Genomic DNA, 5,995 nt, shown 5'->3' with positions numbered 1-5,995 from the left:
ATTTTGGGGCAATCTATTGTTGAATAAGAGATGAGGCTTGTGCCGCCATCACAGCTTGCCTAGGAATACTGGTTTTCCTTTTTACCGTGGTTAGGTCTTTTAAGAATTTTGTATAGGAGGGGATCTGTCTGATGGCATCTAGGAAGGATAAATTTATTTGAACATTTTTAAAGACTTCCATGATTTCATCGTACTGAGATTTTTTTTTTGAGTCTTGTAGTCTACTAGGAAAGGGAGCCTTAGGTGTGTAAGTTTCTATTGGTTTCTCCTCTATTCCTTGTGTTCCCTGTTCTTGTGCCTTTTTATGAGTGGGGTTCGGTTCATGCTTGATGAGAGCACAAAAGTGCGATCTAAGTACCAATTAACTTAGCCTAATGCTAGCAAAATAATGATAAATAATAGGTGTTAACATTTACATGATTAAATATTTTATCCTTAGCACTTATTATAATTTTTATCATTATGTAAATTCATCTCTTTCCAGCTGCAGAACAGAGCCCAGATTTAGCCGTTCGCAAGCACCTCAGCATCCTTGCCGCGTCCTTGAGCCGCATCAACCCTCTCAAGATCCGCCTGCGTCTCAGGATCCGTGATCGAATCACACCGCGATCAGGACTTTCTCCCGTGCATCCATGAAGCATCCAGCCGTCCACGGTTCATCTCCCATATCCTGCATTCGAGTCCCAGTTCACACCATCGGTCAGCGTCCGCATGTGATCAGCTTCCCAATGATTTCATCTCCTCCCAGCTCCAACGATGAAGCCCAGCCACATCAGTTCCCAGCGATTTTCGAGCTTCCACGATCCAACCCCCTCAGATCTAGGTCCCCGCGTCCACACTTCTTTCTCCCAGCATCCTGCGAAGCATCTCCGCGTCCGATTCTTCTGGATCCTTCTCCCCACCGGCGTGTCATCCTTCCGTTCGAGAGCATCCCCATCTGTTTGCGTCCGCGGCTTCCGAGTTCATCCATCCACGCGTCCAGCTCTCAGCGTGATTCTCCCGCATCCATGAGCCAGCAAAGATCCCGCTTCATCCGCACGTTACTAGCTGCGATCAACTGTTCGTGATCAACCTCCCAGCTCTCGGAATTCACGATCAGATCTCCCTGATTCCCGACTTCATTCCTCGATCGGCCTTCTTCCCTTTCCATCTCAGCCACCCACGCCCCAGCAGAGATCCTTTTCTTCCGCACCTCGCAGCATCCCAACAATCCTCCCGCGATGCAAGCGATCGCGATCAGCTCCCGAGCGCCTCTGTGCATCCATTTGAAGAAGATCAGGATCCCACGCATCTCAGGCGCTTCACCTTCAACCGTCCGCGTGTAATCTCCCCAATCCGAGCCGTTTGAAGAAAGGATCCATCGCGGCATATATAGTTTTTTTTCTCGGCTGGGAGCGGGGAGCCCTCATTCGAAAACAAGTCCCCATTCAAAGAAAAAAACAGAGAGAGGAAACAGGGGAGGCCCTGTTTCCGAAAAGAAAAGAGAAAAAAAAAAAGAAGAAAGAAAATGAAAGGGGGATTAATGTGGGAAATGGAAGGCTAAAGTCCTAGGGAGGGTGATGGAGGAACCTTTGATATATTGCTCTTTGAAGTAAACTCTAAACTTTTGCTTTCAATGATTTATATTTATTGACATGTTCTTGATCCATGCGTAGTTATTTCGTAGATAGATCTTTAATGGATTATGATTATTGATATATGGATTGCTTTAGTATTTGATTCGTTGTAGACGTAGAAAGCACGATGAATGCTTAGAAATTGAGTTCATATATTTATGAAACATATACCATGATTAGATCTACCCTACATTTAATCTTTAATCAAGAACCATAGAGTTTATTCCTTGGATGCAATATCATCAAGGGGGATTCCAGATTCCTACCATTTTTATTTCATTGAATTATGTTTATTATTCTCTGCATTTAATTTCTGAAAATCAAAACATCATTTTAATCCACAAATTTTATTTAATTAATTAATCTGAAAATTACGCTAATAATCTATAAATTTCGTTCCCTGAGGATTCGACCTCGGACTCCCGAGATTTTACTACTTGTGCGATTCTCCTGCACTTGGGAGAACAATTTTATTTTTGCATCAAGTTTTTGGCGCCGTTGCCGGGGAACGGCTAATTTATTAGTATAATTTTTAGATTTAATTAGTACTTTAGTAGTTAGTCTTTTTGTTTCGAAAAAGAAAAAGAAAAAAAAATCTTTATTGCTGTTTTTTTTATTCCCTGCACAGTCTGCATCAAACTCTGATATCTAAGTAATCCACCGTCTGATTGCACTTAAATTTCGTCAGCTGCTGTAGGACACATGTTTCGTTCATCTGAACGGTCTGATTGATATTCTGATACTTTTACGACCATTAAATTAATATAAACTTTGCTGCTGTCTGCTTTGAATTTTTTGTGTTTAATTTTTTTGTTTAGAATCAGAATTTTATTATCATCATATCTCATTAACCCTTGTTGCTACTTGAAAATTGATAAGAACTTTAAGAAAAGATCAAGGGTAATCATTAAAAAAAAAATAAAAAATAAAAAAAACAAACAAATAAATAAACTCTGAAATTTTGTATGCTAGGTTGGAATAGGGACAACACTGGACGTCTGAGTCGACAACCTTTTGACAATTCCTTAGATCACATTATTGAAACTTTTTCGCAAAATCTCAGATCTGGTGAGATGGCTGATGATGATGTAGGAAGTCACCATGGTAATGAAGGTAGACCCCCAGTTATGACACTTCGACAATACTTACATCCCACTAGGACTAGTCAACCTTCATGCATGATTATTCCTGAAAATGTAGGACACTTTGAAATCAAACCAGGAGTAATTCAATTGCTGCCAAAGTATCATGGAATGGAATCCGAGAACCCTTATCTTCACCTTAAGGATTTTGAAGAAATTAGCATCACATTTAGAGTGCCAAATGTATCAGAAGATGTCCTTAAATTAACCTTGTTTCCTTTTTCCTTGAAGGATAAAGCCAAAACATGGCTGAACTCCTTGAGACCAAGATCGTTAGGAACATGGCATGATATGCAAAGAGAATTCTTAAAAAAGTTCTTTCCCGCACAAAGGACTAATTTTTTGAAAAGGCACATTAGTAATTTCCAACAAAAAGACCATGAAATATTTTATGAATGCTGGGAGAGATTTAAAGATTTGCTACTCTCTTGTCCTCATCATGGGTTTGAAACATGGAGAACCATTAGTTTCTTTTACGAAGGGTTCTCCCCACAGTTGAAACAATTTATAGAGACTATGTGCAATGGTCTATTTCTGGAAAAGCAACCCGATGAGGCATGGGACTATTTAGACTCTCTCGCAGAGACTGCACAATTATGGGATACAGGGGATAGAGTGAATAAACCTTTGCCTAAGACTACTAGCATTCCATACGGGGGCCTTTACAACCTTAATACTCAGGATGATATTCAAGCTAAAATGGCAGCCCTTACTAGGAAGGTAGAGGAAATTGAACTTAGAAGGATTGAACCCGTCAAGACCGTAGAGCATAACAACGAGTGTTGTAGGATTTGCGAGATGCCTGGCCATCTCATCACTGATTGCCCCACAATACCTGCATTCAAGGAAGTCTTGCACGATCAGGCCAATGTTATGAATACCTATCAAAAATCTTTCAATAATCCTTTTTCGGGTACTTACAACCCTGGATGGAAGAACCATCCAAATTTCAGGTGGAGGAATGACCAACCTCAACAAGTATATAACCCAACTCCTCCACCTCCGCACCCTCATTATGCACATGCACCCCCTCAAAAATCCAGTCTCGAAGAAACTTTGCAATCTTTCATGCAAGGTCAAGCTAAAATCAATGATGAATTAAGAAATCAACTGACAATGCTGACCACTGCTTTAAGTGCTCAAGAGAAGGGTAAGCTACCAGCTCAACCACAACCTAACCCTTAAGTCTACGTCGGTAGCAATGCATCATCTTCAACTTCGCATAAAGAGCAAGCAAAGAGTATAATAACATTGCGAAGTGGAAAGATTATTGACCGACCAGTCCCAGAACAAACACAAGTCATACCAGATTCTGACCCTCCCAAGACAAAAGAAAAGGATAATGAAGAAACTGAAGCACCAACATCTACTGAAAAAATTGAATGTCCTTTTCCTGTACCATTTCCACAAAGATTAAAGCCCTTGCAAAAGCTTGAACCAAACTCTGAAATTCTTGAGCTTTTTAAGCAAGTAAAAATCAATGTACCTCTTCTTGATGCAATCAAACAAGTGCCTTCCTATGCAAAATTTTTAAAAGATTTGTGCACTGTCAAGCGTCGTTTAAATGTCAAGAAGAAGGCATTTCTGGCTGAAAATGTGAGTGCAATTTTACAGCATAACATTTTTCCTAAATATAAGGATTCAGGTTGCCCAACTATCTCGTGCATCATTGGCAATTTTAGGATTGAGCGAGCATTACTAGATTTAGGAGCGAGTGTGAACTTGTTGCCATATACGGTATATGAGCAACTCGGTTTGGGTGAGTTGAAGCCAACAACTGTGACGTTACAATTAGCTGACAGGTCAGTGAAGGTTCCTAGAGGGATTATCGAAGATGTGTTGGTCCAAGTAGACAAGTTCTATTTTCCTGTTGATTTTATCGTACTGGACACACATCCGGCTTCCAATTCACCATCTCAGATTCCGGTCATCTTAGGACGCCCATTTCTTGCAACTTCTAATGCATTGATCAATTGTAGGAATGGTGTCATGAAGCTTTCTTTTGGAAATATGACCTTGGAACTGAACGTCTTTAGTATAGGCAAACAACCCAGTGAACATGAAGAAAGTAAAGAAGTTGAATGGGTTGAAACCATTGCGGAAGAATATTTGTTAAAAGAAACATTTACTGAATCGGCCGACAATGGTTTGATAGATTGGTGTTCTGAAGGTACTACTGATGATACGGTCCCACCTATTTTAGATAACTCGGATGTCATGATGGTCAATGGGTGGAGACCGAGAATAGAGGAATTTGAACATTTGCCATCTCGAGGAGCAAAGATAGTACCATCCCATGAACAAGCACCTAAGCTCGAGTTGAAACCTTTACCGAAGGAACTCAAGTATGCCTTTCTTGGACCCGAGGACACTTTCCCTATAATCATCTCATCTGATCTTGATCATGCCCAAGAAAGAAAATTATTTGGTGTTCTCAAGAATCATAAAGGAGCTTTAGGGTGGTCTATTGCCGACTTGAAGGGGATTAGCCCTTTGATTTGCACGCACCGGATATATTTGGAGGATAATGCCAAAACCACAAGGCAAATGCAACGCAGGTTGAATCCTACGATGAGAGATGTGGTTAAAGCAGAAGTCCTCAAGTTGCTTGACGTGGGTATTATTTACCCAATTTTCGATAGCAAGTGGGTAAGTCCTACTCAAGTCGTGCCCAAAAAAGCAGGTCTGATGGTAGTCAAAAATGAGCAGGGTGAGTTAGTCCCGACTCGTGTCCCCACGAGTTGGCGCTGTTAGATGTATGCCCTAGAAGCCAATCTGGCTGACACATTATTAATTCTAGGGACATAATTTTGTACTTGACTATTTATTATTGAATAAATAAAAGGCATCTTTTCATTCATATTGTTTATGTGTCTATGAATCGTCCAAGGAATTAATAAGATGATGATACATATTCTCAAAAGTTGAGAATTTGAGCCATGTATCATTGGTGATTAATTTCTAAATGCTCCTGATCAATGGATCATCACGAGGACGGTGATCGATCCGATCAGTGCACAGATCACTTTCCTTCTGGATGGACGAGACTTGAGTCCACAGTGTAGGGACACTGAAGTGATAGTGCAGGTGCTTGTTAGAGAACAAGGGTACTGAGCGTGACCAAGACAAGAAGTCACTTGGATGTCTATCCACTCGTCAGTGACTTGCTTGATGTTGCAGTAGTGTGACTGGTCCTTTGACCTGCGGTGCTTCGGCTACTCACAGTGAGGTTATTGT

General features: G+C 40.8%; 1 pseudogene; it reads right to left on the bottom strand.

The window, feature by feature from the left end:
* Nucleotides 1–3,106: 3,106 nt before the first annotated feature.
* On the bottom strand, nucleotides 3,107–3,204 carry LOC149753309 (small nucleolar RNA R71; annotated as a pseudogene).
* Nucleotides 3,205–5,995: the final 2,791 nt, after the last annotated feature.

The sequence above is a fragment of the Phoenix dactylifera genome, chromosome 6, assembly GCF_051530095.1.
Source record: "Phoenix dactylifera cultivar Ajwa chromosome 6, Ajwa_hap1_PhDact_Kaust_v1.1, whole genome shotgun sequence".
Classification (NCBI taxonomy): domain Eukaryota; kingdom Viridiplantae; phylum Streptophyta; class Magnoliopsida; order Arecales; family Arecaceae; genus Phoenix; species Phoenix dactylifera.
This window is presented reverse-complemented; position numbering and strand designations above follow the sequence as displayed.